This window comes from Canis lupus, chromosome 28 (genome assembly GCF_011100685.1).
Source record: "Canis lupus familiaris isolate Mischka breed German Shepherd chromosome 28, alternate assembly UU_Cfam_GSD_1.0, whole genome shotgun sequence".
In the NCBI taxonomy this organism is placed as follows: domain Eukaryota; kingdom Metazoa; phylum Chordata; class Mammalia; order Carnivora; family Canidae; genus Canis; species Canis lupus.
Window position 1 is genome coordinate 13,730,600 of NC_049249.1, and position 18,183 is coordinate 13,748,782.

Here is an 18,183-nt window from a genome sequence, read left to right on the forward strand (position 1 = left end):
AAGAAAGAAAGAAAGAAAGAAAGAAAGAAAGAAAGAAAGAAAGAAGCTAAACAGTTTTTTAAAATATTTTAAAATAATTTCTATATCAATGTGGCTTGAAAATTCACACCCTCAAGATCAAGAGTCATATGCTCTTCCAAATCTACTTCTAGGATTCCTTTTTAAAAATTTTATTTTTTTTTTATTCATGAGAGACAGAGAGAGGCAGAGAGACACAGGCAGCAGGAGAAGCAGGTTCCCTGTGGGGAGCCTGATGTGGGACTCGATCCCCGGACCCAGGATCATGCCCTGAAGCAAAGGCAGACGCTCAACTGCTGAGCCACCCAGGTGTCCCCACTTGTAGGATTCTATATCCACCCTCCTCCAAATGTCACTTGTTCATGTAAGATCATCGTTCCGCCTGTCAAGATCATTTCATATCTCAATTCTGTCATCCAACCTATTAGTGATCCTGTTCCTCTTTGTGACATTTGGAAGTATGATGAGCTGGATACCTACATCTTCATCTGAGCCACTGATAGAAACATTGCACGACCAGGGCCTTCCACTGGCAAGATCCCTCACTAGCAAGACATAATCCCTATCATAACTGCTCTTCTTTGGGTATAGTGAGTCACCAGCTATGAATCCTCCAAGCAGGGCCATCATATAGCCCACGTGTCTTCATTGTATGCACAAGGATTATATGACAAACTGCTTCATACTCTGATGAAAGCAAAAAACAGTGTCTTCAGCATTCCCCTAACCTCCTCATTCAATGTCCTAACCAACAAAAGAAGCATGATATTCTGCCCTTTGATATGTGTTCTTAGAGAACTCATGCTGGCTTCTGCCAAAAAGCAGACACAGTTTCCTTGGTAAGCACTGCCATACTCCATACATAATAATCATTTCCAGAATTTTGCCAGGAATCAACATCAATCTTGACAGTCTTTAATTTCCAAACCCGTTGTCTATGATGAATATAATGGCAATACTTGTCCATTTCCATCCCATGGCACCCCTCCCACCCCCATGATTTCCCAAAGGTCACTGAATGATCACATATGATCTTGACACCTGTCTGGACCTGGACCTTTCACCATGGTTTTTTCCCTACTATTTCTGATTTGAAGTCATTCTCCTTGACACCTTGGAAAGAAGGGAGCGAGGGAAGGTAGCAGCTCTTCCCTGTCTTTGGTTTAACATCATACCATGACCTTCCCCTCCAAGGGTTGTCCTGGGTATTAAACATATTTTATTCATTTATTCACTTAACTAATGAGTAAAGTCCAGCCATTTGTTCATTCACTTATGTTTAATCACACAAGTAATACATACTCATTAAAATGGAAATATTACAGATAAAGCTAGAGCTGTCATCGACCAGTCCTCTTAATTCTAGTCCTTTTTTTTTAAGAGAGGGGGAGGGGAAGGGGTAGAGAGAGAGAGGGAGAGAGAGAGAGGGAGAGAGAGAGAGAGAGAGAATTTTAAGCAGGTTCCAAGGCCAGCACGGAGCATGATGCAGGGCTCAGTATCACAACCTGAGATCACGGCCTAAGCCAAAATCAAGAGTCAGTAGCTTAACTGACTGAGCCACCTAGGCACTCCATAGTCCATTCTTTTGTTACTGCCTTGCTGTATACTCTTGTATGCATTTACACACATATATATGTACATAAAAAACATATGCTTTGGGCTTTTGCTTAACTATGTTGGCATATCCTGTAGAACATATCCCCCATCAACATTTTCCTGGCAGAGTATCTCTAGGTTTTCTGCACCCAGACTTTATAGAACACATGTATCTCCCACTAATGTGTTTCAATTGTTTATAAGGGAAACATATATAGTATTTGCATCCCCAAAACTCAATATGGCATTCTAAACATAATGGTGTACAGGGAAAATCCTGAGTTCCATTTCGAATAGCATTGGTAGAGTGTCAGAATCGTGTGTGGACGTTTTGAAAAGTGTCAACAAAGAGGATGTGAGTCTAGAGTGTGGCTGATGCTGAGGGGCCTTATTATTGCTAACAAAGCAGCCATTTGTCACAACCATATTCATTGTTTGGTAACCGGGAAGCAATGTTTTGAGTATTTTTCCATCCTAGCATAATAAATAATTTGTTATTTACATGGAGGCATTTTACTGGGATTTGGTTATATTTTAGGAAATCAGTTAAGGGATCTGAGTTGGCATATAACCTGTTATCATTTTTCCCATTTAAAATAATGGAAAACAGGCTCCCAGTTAGCATATGCAAAAAAGAGCACTTGATCTGAAGGGATAGATTTCTGACATTAAGAGAGAAAATGCCTGTCCATTGACAGATGCAGAGATGAACAAAATGTGGTATGTACGTACAATGAAATATCATTCAGTCATAAAGAGGAATAAAGTTCTGACACCTGCTACAGCATGGATGAATCTTGAAAGCATCATGCTCAGTAAAAGAAACCAGACACAAAAAGACAAATATTGTAATGATTTCATTTATATAAAATATATATTTTTTAAATTTATTTCTGTATTTGATATAGAGTGAGAGAGAGCATGAGCAGGGAGACTGGCAGAGGGAGAGGGAGAAGCAGACTTCCCGCTAAGCAGAGAGCCCAATGAGGAGCTCAGTCCCATGACCCTGGGATCATAATCTGAGCTGAAGGCAGACACTTAACTGACTGAGCCACCCAGGCTCCCCTATATGAAACATCTTATAAGCAAATTTAGAAAGACAAAGTAGATTAGAGGTTCTCGGGAGCTTATATGGAATAGAGGGTAATGGCTTAATGGGTACAGAGTTTCTGTTTGAGATGATGAGAAAATTTGGGAAATAGTGATGATGGCTGCACAATACTGTGAATATGGTTAACGCCACTGAACTGTGCACTTTAAAATGGTTAAAATGGTGAATTTTATGTTATATATATTTTCCCACAATAAACAAGGAAAGGTATCAGGTATTAAAAAACAAACAACAAACAACAACAACAAACAACAAAAACAACTCTTGGAACGCCTGTGTTGCTCAGTCAGTTAAGTGTCTGACTCTTGGTTTGGGCTCAGGTAATGATCTCAGGGTCATGAGATTGAGCCTGGAGTCGGCTCTGCACTCAGCGGGGAGTCTCTCTTTTCTCACTCTCTCTCTCTCAAATAAATAAATAAATAAATAAATAAATAAATAAATATTTTTGAAACCCCTCTTTTTAGCACTGAGATTCTTTTTTTTTTTTTTTTTTTTAGCACTGAGATTCTTATTTACATGGAGTCCTATGACGATTAACATATATATGGAGAAATTCAAGGATAATCTTGTTTTGCCTTATTAAGCTTTTTATTTTGCTTGAAAAAAAGAGGTAAGATGACAAATGTCTGGTTATATAGTTTTCTTTTCTTTCTTTTTTTTATAGTTTGCTTTTCTCATTCAACAGTATGATCGGAAAGCCCCCTGTGCCAGTACCTGGATTTTTGCAGAGTCCTGTATAAGATACATGTGCATGGGGTTTATCTGCCCCACTGCAGTGCTGGGTAGTTTTTAGCAGCATCCCCTGTTTGGGGGCTTTAACCTTGCAGATGCTTCTCACAGTGTGTTGACAATGTTCCTCTCTCAGTCACTCTTCCTTCCTCCATGATCTATGTAAGCCCTGGGCCAATCTGGCCTCATTAGGACCTTCCCAGGTAGTCACATGGTATGCTCCCATTCCTGTCCTGGATTTAGAGATCCATGCTCTGAGATGTTCCTTGCATTATTGTTTCCAGAGTAGAAAGCATCCATGTCCATCAAGAAGAGATTACTCAATGGCATTATCCTTAACAGTAGATTCCTATGCAAGCATTAACAAGGCTTGTCCCTCCCACTATATTTATTGACATAAAAAATTGCCTACAATTGTTAAGTTTTAAAAAAATTTAAAGGAATATATTATACAACACCATTTTTGTAAAAAAAATTGATTATGTACATAAAAATAAAGTCTGGAAGGCTGTACACCAAAATGTGAACAGTGGTATTCTGGGTGATAGGATGGTAAGTGATGTTTTATTTTGCACACCTGAATTGTCCAGTTTTTCTTCAGTTAACATTCATAACTCATGGGCAAAGAATATCTTTCTTTCTTTCTTTCTTTCTTTTTTTCTTTCTTTCTTCCTTTTTTTGGGGGGGCGGGGGACACCTGGGTGACTCAGCGGTTGAGTGTCTGCCTTCTGCCCAGGGCATGATCCTGGAGTCCCAGGATCGAGTCCATCAGGCCCCCTGCGTGAAGCCTGCTTCTCCCTCTGCCTGTGTCTCTGCCTCTCTCTTTCTGTGTCTCTCATGAATAAGTAAAATCTTTTTAAAAAAAAAAAAAAAGGAATTTTTTTTAAAAGTCAGGTTTTTTTAAGTCAAATGTCCCTGACTCTGGGAATTGTATGAAGCTATTTTAGAGCACGAATAACATTTCTTTTTTCTTTTTTTCAAGATTTATTTATTTATTTGAGAGAGAGAAAGAGAGAGAGAGAGCATGAGCTGGAGGGGAAGAGAGAGAGAATCTCAAGCAGACCCTGTGCTGAGTGCGGAGCCTGATACCAGGCTCAATCTCACAACCCTGAGATCACAACCTGAGGGGAAGCTAAGAATTGGAGGCTTAACCAACTGAGTCACCTATGTGCCCTCACAAATAACATTTCTTACATTCTTCTCTCTTTCCCCCTGACAGTTGTGGTCTCCACTCTAAGGTAGAGGGAGGGGAGGAGGGAGGAAGCAGGCCACCATTCTTAGGTGCGCTGCCACTGGCTTTATAGCCATCCTCTCATTTAATCCCCACAACAGCCAAGAAGGGGTAGATATTATTAGGCTTTATTTTACAGATGAAAAAACTGAGGCTCTGAAATGATAAATAACCCCCTTCAACCATGCAGCTAACACATAACTAAAGCAAAATCCAAAGCCAAGTTTGCTTGACCCCCAAAGGCTTCTCCTTTCATGGGTCCCTATAACACTAAGTTTTACAGATTTATCTGGGCTTTGCTTTTCCTGGCACCCAATCATCAACTTACAGCTCTTTTAATGAGGGAGCAGGTCTCTTCCCAAAAATTCCCTGACTACCCCTGCACAGTCCTCCAAAGCAAATCCTAGCCTTTAATCTTCAACACCATTTGTAAGCTCACTTTCACATCTCTTTATCCTCTCGGCAGAAGCATGAACTCCAAATGCCAGAAGAAATGAAAAGTCATTCCCCACACTCCCCAGTGGACCCAGATCTCTTCAGTGTCTCCACCTAGAGCTGCAAGGTTCTGCAGACAGCATCTGGGAGTTCCAACAAGTCTGGGCAGGGTCCTGCCAGACCTCGGATACAAACCACAGAAGGTCCTCTGGGAATCCCTATCAGGGTCTTTTAGGATGTCCCTCACCACCACATTAGGAAAGTTTCCAAGACTCTTCCTACTTGCTCCCTTAGCTTCCCTATGTGAGACAACCTGGCCCTACCTAGCACCTGTGCGATTCCCGCGTGGTGGGCTATCTCTTCTCTGTTGGTCTTCTTACCCCAGCTTGGCCTCCCTACCTTCCTTTGGGTGTCTTTTCATTGCCAGATTTTTCTCTCCTTCCTTGTCCCAAGAAGATGGAGTGCAACCAGATGGCCCTTTGACCCCTTTACCTTCTCCTCCGATAGAGACACCAGTTTGCATTTCCAGCACCCAGAGCCAATGGCAAGCTCAGTCAGGTAAGCACAAGCTCTTGTCCCTCCTACTCCCCTTGTCCAGTGGTCACTTTTGCCTCATGGTCCTGAGGGTCATTCCTGAGAAGCAGCCTAGAGCTCCCTCTCTTCGCAATATTAAAACCCGTTCTGCTTGATATTTCTGCTTAATATCCTGTTTCCTGCAACTGAACTCTTGATGATGCATAAATAATAACTCCTCCTTCTTTTTTCCAATGGGGCTGACACTATGTCAAAGGCTGAACATCCATTACCTCATCTAATATACATAGCGATCATGTGGATTAGATATTGTTTTCCCAATTTGCATGTGAAGAAACCAAGGATCAGAGAGGTTGCCCAACTGTGCATGACCAGTAAGTTGCAAAGCCTTGGCTTGAAAACAGGTCTGCAAACTCCAGAGCTCATGCTTCTAACTACACACCATATGGCTTCTCACAGGGTTCCTTGTGAGAGGCACACAGAACTCCAGAACAGGCAATATCCTCAACATACCTTGTAGAAGATGCAGAAATGTTTTATAAATCATAAGTGATACTGGAAGTGATAATATATATAAATATAACCATAAGTTACAATGACTTACTCAAGAATTCTGCTCTCTCTCCACTGTCTTCCCCACTCCACCCCTTTCCTTCCCTTGGCCCTGCCTCCCTCCAGGCCAAGAGCCCCTAGTCTCCATTCCTGTCATCACCACACTTTCTGGAAGAGCACCTGCATTGTTCTTTCCTCTCCCACACTCATTCCCACTGTCACCTGGCTTCTGTCCCCACCACCCCAAGGAAATTGTTCCAACCAAGATTTTTGTGTCCTCTCATTACAAATTCCATAGCTGCCTCTGAAGCCTCATCCTCTTCATGTCACTCTGCTGCTTACCCACCACACCTTCTTGGAGCTCTTTCCTCCCTTGGCTTCCTGATGACAGTCTCCCCTGATTTTCTTCCAGCCTTTCTGCTGGTGACTCTTAACCTTAATCACTGGTTCTCCATTGACCCTCAAATGCTAGTGTTTTCCAGGATTCCACCCTTAGCCCTTGGCTCTGACCCTCCCTTCAGGCACCATAATCCTTCCTAGAGTGCTAACAGCCATATACGTGGATTGATGACTCCTAACCTCTTGTCTTCAGCTCAGATAATTCCTTTGCTCATATTCTCATCTGCCTAATAGGCACCTCCAAACAGAAGTTCCCCTGGAAACCCCAATTCAGTGTGTTTAAAATAAATAGTGCAACATGTCTCCCATAGTGCAGGTATGTGCATGTGCATGCACACACACACATAATTATGGGTGGTAGGATTACATGTGATATTTTATTTTGCATATCTGAATTTTCATTTTTCTTCAATTAACATTCATAACCCATATAATGAGGAAAAACAGCTTTTTTATAAAAATGTCAAGGTTGACTTCCCAGACTCTGGTAATTGAACAGAGATATTTTAGAGCACAAACAACATTCCTTGCACTCTTCTTTCTTCCTCCCTAAGTTTCAGTCTCCCCTCTAAGGAAAAGGGAGAGGAGAAAAGAAAGGAGGCGGGAACACCATTTTTAGGCACAGCCCCAAACTTTGGCCAGGGACTTTATCTTTGTCATTGCATCAATCCTCACAACAGCTAAAGGGAGTGGATATTATTAGGCCCATTTTACAGATGAAAAAACTAGGATTCTGAAACAATGAGCAATTGCCCTCAGTCTTGCAGCTATAGATAACTCAAGCAAAATTCAAAGCCAAGTCTGCCTGACCCCAAAGCACTCGCTTATGCTTGCTTGCTTGTCCTCTCATTCTCTCTCTCTCTTTCTCTCTCTCTCTCTCTCTCTCAGACACACACACACACACACACACACACACACACACCACACACACACACATACACTTTCTCTCTAGAAGTACCCCGGAGTTTTTAAATTTTTCCACAAACTCTCCCTCTCCTCTCTACCCCTTCATTTCTGGCAGGGACCAGAAAGTGGGTGCCTTGGAGCAGAAACACACTCTGATGTTCCTAACATCTTGTGCAACAGCACCATCATAGCCCTACCCTAACACAACTACCATCTTCATTTCTGTTAGAGAAGTCATTTACCCTCTTGTTTGACTCTACACTCAACACCTCTTATATCTCAGACTAAAAGGCAGGCACTTGGGCAGCCTGGGTGGCTCAGCGGTTTAGCACCGCCTTCAGCCCAGGGTGTGATTCTGGAGACCCAGGATCAGGTCCCTCATCGGGCTCCCTGCATGGAGCCTGCTTCTCCCTCTGTCTGTGTCTCTGCCTCTCTCTCTCTCTCTCTCTCTCTCTCTCTCTGTGCCTCTCTCATGAATAAATAAATAAAATTTTTTAAAAAAGAAAATGTATCACTAACAGTGTGTGGACACTAAATAGAGAACATGTGTGCAGAAACCTACACTGAGAAGCCATAGTCAACGGAGAAATAAAAGGGGAAATTAGATGATGGAAGCCTGAAAAGAAACTTCTAGAGCTTGGTCCTGTGACTCCATCCTTGCCCCTTCCTATTCTCCCGCTTTAGTTAATGACCTCCAGGCTCATCAGATTATCAGAAGATATAAAACTTAAATGACAGAGGATAAAATTAGCACCCCACAGACAGCTTAGAATAATGGATCAAAATTAACATAATGTCATTTAAGGGATAAGTGTGAAGTTCTGAATTTGTGTTACAAATCAACTTCCCCTGTGCACTTTGAGACAGTCCAGGTTAGTCAGGGGCTCATGTGAGAAAAAGCAGGGAAACTTTATCAGCCTGTGAACTTAGTGTAGGTCCACAAAGCCAACCTACTGAAAAGATAGAACGCAGATGTGGGCAGCCCTGCTGGAGCCCAGCAGAGGCTGGAAAGACAGACGCTTCCACTGTCCTCAGGGCTGCTGAGAGCCCCCCCCCCCCTGCCTCCCCACAGCCTGGCCTTCTGGGCGGACGGCAAACGTCAAAGACGTGCAGCCCCTCTGCAGGATTATGTATCAGGGCTATCTGTTCCATCCCCTCCTTTACAGAGCAGTCAACTGAGGCTCAGCAGAGGAAGGGGTCTGTCCAGTGGGGTCAGCTACTTGGGCAGAACTGGGACCACTCTTGGCTATTTTGAGTAAATGAATGAATGAAGTATGTGAATGAGGATAAAGTACCTAGAGGGGCAGTGGAGGAGATTAGGAACATCCATTTCATCTTCTTTGAGGCATCAAAGAGGAATTAATCAAAGTGATGTGTTCCTGTTGATTTATGCACAGATTCTTTGTGCTGAGTATACAAGGTATGCCCACACCATGCCCCCAAGGTTCTGCTGTGACCTCCCACATGCTTTCCTCCCTGCCCCAGGCTAGTACTGGAGACGATGGGGAAGGCATTGCTCAGCCCTAGTCCAACCCCCTGGGTTTTCTTTCCTCTTTCCAAGGCCTCTCCTCTAGGAAGCCCTCCTGAATTCGGGAGGCAGTGGTGCTGGCCTCCCACCCAATCAGAGAGCCCTGCCACCTGCAGCAGCCCCTGCTCAAGGCAGTTATCTTAAGCTCTTCCCAGGGGGGCAAGAACCTAGAGAAAGCCTCTGTTTGAACCCTTGCACCGCCTGTTTCCCCATATACTTCTGTGCCCCTGGCCCCTCATCTTCTCATCCTCAACATGGCCCCATTCGCGAACCCAGGTCTCCCTTAGACCCCAGACCCCCAGTTCCCTTTCCCTCCTCCTGAACCCTCCCCCAAGAGTCTCTGTCATTATCTCTGGAAAGTGAGGCTTGTGCATCATCATTAATGGGCTAAACAGCAGGGTCAGCGAGGCAGGTAGCAGTAAACGCAGCAATTACGGCCGCGCCTCCATCCGAGCGCCTTCGCTACCAATCCATCTCCCCTCATCACCGGGCGGTGCTGAGCCGGCCCTGCCTTCATTACATTAATCAGGTTAATTCCAAGTTAGAGTCCACATTCTAATCAAAAGGCAGTCAACAGGAGTGGGGTGCCAGGAGAAGTGGGAAGAGCTGTCCTCCCAAGGCCTGGACACCTGACAGCCTGGTCTCTGGGGCCCCATCCCTTCCAGGAGCAGCTTTTGCTGTGTCTGAGCCTTGCTCCTGAGACCTCTCTTGCATCCTGGATTCAAGCCAGGGCTAAGGCTCTAGATATGTCATTAGAGGCAATGTCATTCCTTGTTTCTCTAAACAGGCCAACCATGCTATCGTGGATTGCTGGCAAGATTGTTCACTGACAATTCTGAGAGCACCATATTCATATTGTAGTCTACGTGAATCGTGTCCTTAGAGTTGTACAGTGTACAACCTACACAACAGTCCAGAGTGACCCTGCAGTCTACCTCCTGAGAAACTAATGGCCTAGGGAAATAGGGGGATAGTGGAAGAGAAAGAGTAGAGGCCAGAGAAGTCAACAGTGGAACTCAAAGAGCTTGTGAAGAGGAAACAGAGATCAATAGACCTCTACTGCCAGCAACAACTCCATCAGCTCCAGCACTGGCATGTCCCCAAGGTTCTGTCCTCACCCTCTGCCAAGTAAGCTTATCTGCTTTCACAGTTTCAAATGTCACCACGTTGATGAAGAACCTCTTTCCAAAACTCTTTCCCACCTTGGCTTTATATTCCATAGGACTAGCTCCACATAGGACTAGGTCCCTCCAACTATGTAAAGAACATGGCTAAAATAGTTCAGAAGCCTCTCTTTCAAATTTACTTCTCTTTCTTTTCTCAGTTAATCCCTCTCTATTTGACCCAAACTATAAATCTTGGAAGTCACTCAAGAGCCTTCTTTCTTGGACTCCTCATTAGTTTTCTATTATTGCTGTAACAAATTACCATAGACTTACTGGTTTAAGATAACAGAGATTTATTATCTTCCAGTTATGGAGGTCAGAAGTCTAAAACAGATCTCACTGAGTTCAAATCAAGGTGGTGGCAGGGCTACAGAGGCTCTAAGGGAAAATCTGTTTCCTTGCCTTTTCCAGTAGCATAGCATCTTCAAATCTTTCTTTGACTCTGACCATCCTGCCTCCCCTTTCACTTATAACAGCCTTGTGACTACATTGAGCCATCCAGATAATCTAAGATAATTCCCTGGACATGATTAGCAATCTTAATTCCATCTGTAACCTTAATCCACCCTTGCTATATAACATATACATGTGTAGGTTCTTGGGATTAGGATGCAGACATTGAGGGGCCATTATTCTGCCCACCGCAAATCCAAATGCCTGGTTGATCTTCAAATTCTATTAATTCTATGCTTCCCAGATGATCCTTCTATCCACTCTTCCATACTTCGTCTCGGTTTGTCTGGACATTGCAATCATCTTCTAACCAGTATCTTTACCTCTAACGTTGCCCTTCCTGATCCATCTCCCAAGTGTCAGAGTGTAGCAGATACTTTTATCGTCTGCAGCGTCTCTTCCCCTCACCCCCTTCTGATTGCCGTGTAGCCAGCCTAAGTAAGACAAGGGATGAATGGGCCAGGGAGCAGCTGTCAACCAATGGGAGACCTCAATCAGTACATAATGCCCAGCTTCCTGTCCTTTACAGGGACAATTCAGAGGTATATTCTACATGATTCTTGACATGTTCCCAAAGATTGATCATCATTTGCCCACAGGGACAAACCAACTTTCTTCTTTGTTTCCTCTCTCCCCACTCCCTCACTACTGCTCCCTGGGATCACCTCCCAAATAAACTGTGTTCACCCAAGTCATTGTCTCAAGCCCTGATTTGTGGGGAAATCAAACTAAGATATAGAGTGATGTGTCTAACATGAAAATCTGATCCAGTCATCTTCCTTATTAAAAGACAGTCAGTGGGGCACCTGGCTGGCTCAGGCAGAGGAGCATGACCCTTGATCTCAGGGTTGTGAGTTTAAGCCCCACATTGGGTGTAGGGATTACTTTAAAAAAATCTAAAAAAATAAAGAGTCAAAAACTCCTGCCCTCAGATTAAAGTACCAACTTGCAGGTTGGTATTCAAAACCATATATACTCCAATTCACTTCTCCAATGTCATTGTCTTCTCCATCCATCTGTTCATCCTGCACACCAGCCACACCAGGTTCCAGCACACACTACCACAACCCCAAGCCCTCACTTGTGCTGAAAGCCCAGAGTTCTAGATCCTGCCCCCAGGTACCTCCAAATGAGCATCTCCTAGCAAACCTCAAACTCAACATGTCTAAAACTGAACTCACCTTCTCATGAAAGCACTCTTCTCTTTCCAAACTTCCTTTCAGTTTTCCTTTGCTTTGTCTGCTCCTTTGTCATCTTTCCCTGATTCTTATTCTTCCTCTGGTCTCATATACATGGGTGATCTCCAGGCTTTTGCTCTTGATTCTCTTTTTTCTCGATCTCAATGTTTTCCCTGGATAATTTAATCCATTTTTATTACATTATTTACTACCTACACATGCTGCTGATGCTTCTCTTTTTGTCACCAGGCTTGGCCTCTCTACTGAGCTCTAGACTCATGCCCAGCTGCCTGCTATCATGACTTCAGCTCAACATGTTCAAGACCCTCCCCTACCACTTGCTCTTTCTCCAATATCTCCTTTTTTATTTTTTATTTTTATTTATTGTTTTAAAGATTTCATTTATTCATTCATGAGAGAGGCAGAGATATAAGCAGAAGGAGAAGCAAACTCCCTTCGGGGAGGCTGACACAAGACTCAATCCCAGGACCCCGGGATCATGACCTGAGCCAAAGGCAGATGCTCAACCACTGAGCCACCCAGGTGCCCCTCAATATCTCCTTTTGTAGAATCACCTATTACCTTGAAATTCATAAACCTTCAATACTTTCTGTTCTGTCCACCTCCTTCAAATTCTGCCTGTATTACCTCATTTGTTCTCTCCTCCCTCAGACCCTCACCCTCTCTCCCCTGGAGTTTGCAATGGTTGTAACTGGTTTCCTTGACTTTGGTCTTACCTTCTCCCAATCCATCCTCCACTCAATAGTCAGAGAGGCCTTTCTAATGCTCAAATCTGGCCGGTTACTTCCCATTTGCAATAATAATACCCTACAGGAAAGGTCCACATTTCTTAGCATGACCTAATGCTTCTGCTCTGGGAGCTGCCCTCCTGAGCAGTCCCAGCTTCCCATTATGCTCCACATACTGTTCCCTCTGGTTGTAATGTCCTTCCTCTGTCACAACCCCATCAATCCCTTCTTAACTTGGAAACTTTCTTATCTTTTAAGCCCTCTCTTCTCAGAGGCCTTCCAGAGCAGTGTTCCTGGAGTGGAGCAATCCACACAGCATAGCCCTGTAACACTTATTTACTAATCTTTCTCCTTTATTAGACTTTGAGTCCTTGAGGGCAGAAACCCTCTCTTAGTTATCTTTGCCCATCAGCCCTATGTCTGGCTCTTAGCAGGAATTTATTCAGTGCTTGCTCAACAAATGAACTAACAGACGTGCAGTTTCACACACAGCGAAATTCTCACCTACATAATGACACACACATAGCCACTGAATTCATGATCACACAGGCAGACACAGCCATCTTCATTCACACTGCTAGTCCCATGTGCAAGGAGTCTTCAATAGTCACGCACCTATGCCACCACTTACCTACAGCCAAATACTAGCATCTACCCCCACACCCACTTCCACGTCCACCAAGTCCTCATAGTCTCACTCACACAAACATGCCTAGTCACAAACACTCTTCACAATTGTACACACAAATTCTCACAGAGCCACATATACGCAGCCACACACACAGCTCCAAACACCTCGAGGGCACACTTCATCTCCACTTGTGAGCAAATGGTGTTGGTTTTCATTAATCTGCAGACTCTGTGTTTGCCAGTCTCTCTGGCTCCCCCTCTCCCTCTTCCCCACTCTCTCTCTCTTTCTGCTCGGAGGCAGGTGAGCGCATCAATTTTCTCCTCGTCTGTGGCAGTTAAATTAAATGGAATCGGCCTGATTGCTGAAAATCAAAGGGAAGGCTGATAAAGCAATTAAATCCCTCTAATTCCTCGTCCTGAAAGGTGCAGCGGCTCTGAAGCTAATTAACTTCATAATGAAAATCCTTCTTCACCCTTTTAGGCTCTTCTCCCCGGGTCTCCTCTTCTTCTCTCCTTCTGGGGAGAAGCTGGTTACTGAGGAAAAGCTGGATCAGCAGCATTAAGAGTCATAACCCTAGAGAGGTCTCAGAGGGCTCTCCACTATGCTCCAAATCCAGCATCCTCCTTCATCCCTTCCCCACACACCTGCCCACCCTCAACACCCAGCCTCCTTTCTCCTACACCCAGTTGCCCACTTACTTCTCAAAATTGCATTTTTAACATCCATCCCTACACCAAGCAACCAGTACGATGCCAACATCCCATCCTCCAACACCTAGCCGCACCTCCAGCAGCAGGGCTACCCCAACACTCAGGCCCACCTCAACAACCATCTCACCTCCAGCACCCACCCATTCCACCTCTAACACCCAGTCCTACCTCCATAGCTAGCCTTACCTCCCAACCACCTCTGTCTCTAACACCAGCTTACCCAACACCCAGCCCCACCTCCAACACCAGACTACCTCCAGTGCACAACCTGTAATTTTGAGCTCCTAATTTTTTAACTTTTTTCTTGCTTTTTAATTTCATTTTAATTTTTTAAAAATGTTTTTTCTTTTTTTTATATTTTTAAAATTTAAATTCAATTTGCCAACATATAACACCCAGTGCTCATCCCATTAAGTGCCCTCCTCAGTACCCATCACCCAGTTACCCCACTCCCCCCGCCTACCTCCCCTTCTGCAATCCTTTGTTTCCCAGAGTTAGGAGTCTCTCATTGTTTGTCTTCCTCTCTAATTTTTCCCACTCATTTCCCCTCCTTTCCCTTACAGTCCCTTTCACTATTTCTTATATTCCACATATGAGTGAAACCATATGATGATTGTCCTTCTCCGATTGACTTATTTCACTCAGCATAATACCCTCCAGTTCCATCTACATCGAAGCAAATGGTGGATATTCATCTCTTTTGATGGCTGAGTAACATTCCATTGTATATATAGACCACATCTTCTTTATCCATTCATCTGTTGAAGGATATCGTGGCTCCTTCCACAGTTTGGCTATTGTGGACATTGCTGCTATGAACATTGGGATGCAGGTGTCCCGGTGTTTCACTACATCAGTATCTTTGGGGTAAATACCCAGTACTGAAATTGCTGGGTCATAGGGTAGTTGAGCTCCTAATATGTGTCCAGAACTATACCAGGCACTGGAGCTTTAGAGATGAATTTTTTAAAAGCCCTAAAATATCTCCTGATCTAGAAATAGAGACAGGCAGGCAAAAAGACAATCACCATATGAGCTAATAAGACCTTCCTAAAGAGAAGTCTATGATAGGGGCCCCTACGGGGCTCTGGCAGGCAGAGAAGGCTCCCAGATGAGAGACACTTGAGCTAAGTCATTAAGAGTTAGCTGGGCTGTCTGAATGGGATAGGGAGATGGTATCAACAAAAGGAGTATGTGCAAGGTTTGGAGGTGGGGCAGAGCAAGGGCTGACCAGGCATTGGGATTGGAAAGATAGCCACTGGGGCATCTAGGAGTCTTGGGAGAGGTGAGGCTGAGTAACTGGGCAAGGCCAGTTCACAAAGGGTTTTGAAGACCATAGCAAGGAGCCTTGGTTTCTTTAAAACAATGTCAGGAGCTAAAGGATTACATGGCAGATCAAATCAATGTCTGTTGGACTTGTCTTCTACTACCCCACACGTGGAAACAGGGCAGACATAGGGAGCCTGGATGCCTCACATACGGTATCCTTGGGCACACTGGCAGGAGATAGGTCTGGAAAATGGAGACCACAGGAGACATCCAGTCAAAACTTATCTAAGAAGGTAACAGAGCAAGTGTACTGCTTTGTCTTCCATGATTAGAGAGAGACAAGAGGCCCTAGTTCTTCAGCTGCCCCTCTTCTAGCTTTGCAATGCTGGCACTCTAATGTCCTCCATTCTTTACCCACTGGGAAGATCATCCACTCTCATGGCTTCAGATACCACCTCTCCATTGATGACTGTGAGCCCCACCAGGGAAGGGTGTTACCTGTCTCATTGACCATCACAACCCCAGGCTGATCTACCACAAATGCTCAATAAATATTTGTTGACTAATACATAGAAATGAACAATGACTTCCAAATCTGTAACCCCAAGCTCTAGACCCTTGTGTTCCACTGTCAACTAAACATTTCCACTTGGATAATTCCATCTCACACTCACTATGTCCAAACCCAAAACTCAGCCCTTCTGCCACCCCCTCCCCAATCCTGCTCCTCTTCCAAGTTTCCTATCTCAGTGAATGACATCCCCAGCCACACCAGTGACCAAGCCAAAGGCCTGGTGGCTCCTCCATCTCTTCCAGCCTCACCACATCAAACTGGTCCCAGTCATTCTGTCTTCCCAATGGTTTCCATCTCCCTTTTCCCACAGTAACATTCTAGTCATCACCTCACATTGCCTCTCTCAGACTACTGCACTGATTTCCTAACTGGTCTCCCTGTCTCCAATCCATCCTCCAGAATAATTGTTCTAAAATGGGAAATATGATCACACCATTCACCTGTTCATTACTCTCTAGGGTGGCTCTTCATTGCCCAAAGAACAAGGGCCAAAACCCTCAACCAGCCTCTGGAACCCCCAGGCTTCAGCCATAGCTCTCAAACATCCCAAATTCATGTTAGGGTGCCTTGACTCCTGCCCCCACCTCTGCTGGGGATGCCTTCTCCAGCACCCTCCCCCACAGCGTCCTCATCACCACATCATTCCCTTGGTAAAACTCCACTCATCTCTCGAGACTCTCTGCAATTTTCTTTAGAGACTCTTTTATTTCTGTTTTCCTTTGAGTTTTTTTGTGCCTTTTTGGCATTCTGGATTGAGCAAGTATTATTTTTGTAAGTAGAAAAGAAAAATGATTTTATTGCAGCTGAGAACGCCCCTGCCTATAATGTTTCTCCCCTGGCTTCCACACCCCTGCCCATAGAATTCAACCTCCTCAGGGCCTCACTGGGCCCTTGCTCCCACTCCCTAAAACACCAGCATCCTTATTTGTTTTCACACCTGTCTCCCTCAAGAGAGGGAAGCCCTTGAGGGCAAATTCTTGCTCATATTGATTAGCACAATACTTGGCAGGTCAAATGAGTGACATGATTATTGAATGAATGAATGAATGAATGACCAAATGACCTGGGAAGGAGCTCAGGATTTGATCCAACCACAGCATTCCATGGAGAGTAAGAGTGTTGGGAGCACTTGATCTAGGAGATGTGAAGAGCAGCCAGCATGCCCACCCCTGATTAGAGCCCTGTCACAGACTCAAGCACCCACCACTGCCACCAGCCAGGACTCCTATCTCCTTGCCATGAAGGGAAAGTGTAGTAATAGAACTTCCCAAATGGAGAAGACCACTCTAGGGGCCTAGGCCCCAGCCTTAGCCCAGCCCTGATCTCCACCATCATAGGCCCTCAGGGGAATGGCCAGAGGTACCAGTTGAAAAAAATGGTAGGCAGAGAGGAGCAGGGATGCAGAAGAAAGGCAAAGACCAGGAGAGTAGCAGAGGAAAGGTGGTACTCATGAAGACAAGGGGAAAAGACAGAGATAGAGAGAGACAGCAGCAGAGACACGGGAAGGGCAGATGGGCAGCAAGACCCCAAGCACAACCCAGGAACTTCGGAGCACACAAAGCTAACTCTGGGGTTGGGGCATAGGGCCCCAGGGGGGCGGGAGAGGAGAGCTGGTTCCTAGTCTCCTGCAGGTGCTCCTAGGCTGGCTTCCCACTGGTTTCCAGAGCTGGCGGGCACACCCAGCAGGGGGAAGATGAGCCTGCGACGTGAGTGATGGGCACTGATTGGGGCCCAGATTCGCGGCGCTTGGGGGGCTGGCACAGCTCCGAGACCAGGAGGAGGGGTGGACTGGGGCATTTGGGAGCCAGACCAGTGATCAGAAGCGGGTATCTCTCTGGAGAAGCCCCTGGATCTCTTCTTTGAGCACCCAGCAGAGTTCTGATGACCAAGGACTCAGGGCAACAGCCAGAGGACTTGAGAGGGGCGCTCTGCAGAGCCTTTGATTTGCAGAGAGTGCAGGATGGACCTGCTGGAGGAGTGGTCACAGGCAAGCAGGCAGAGGTATGTGGGTAGCCCCCGGAAGTGGCCAAGGAGTGCGTGCACACACACCATTCCACAGCCCAGTATGCACGCTTAGAACGCACCACTGTGAGGTGGCTGGATGGACATATTCAGCATCACTACTTGGGCACCTACTGTGTACCACAGCCTATCTGAACCATTCCCACACTAAACCACACCCACACAACTCCCCACAGATCAATCTAACATGCATCATGCTCTCCTCTATGGTCACACGTCATCACACCCTCACACCCTCATTGTCACGTCTCAGTCACTCACACTCCAACAAGTCCCAAGGCCCACTCAGACACCACACTCAGTGAGACTCGCTCAGTCACAAAGAGCCACCAATACTCATTCACTGCTCTCCCAGTTGTTCAAAGTGAAAGTTAGGCAATCCTCACAGACGT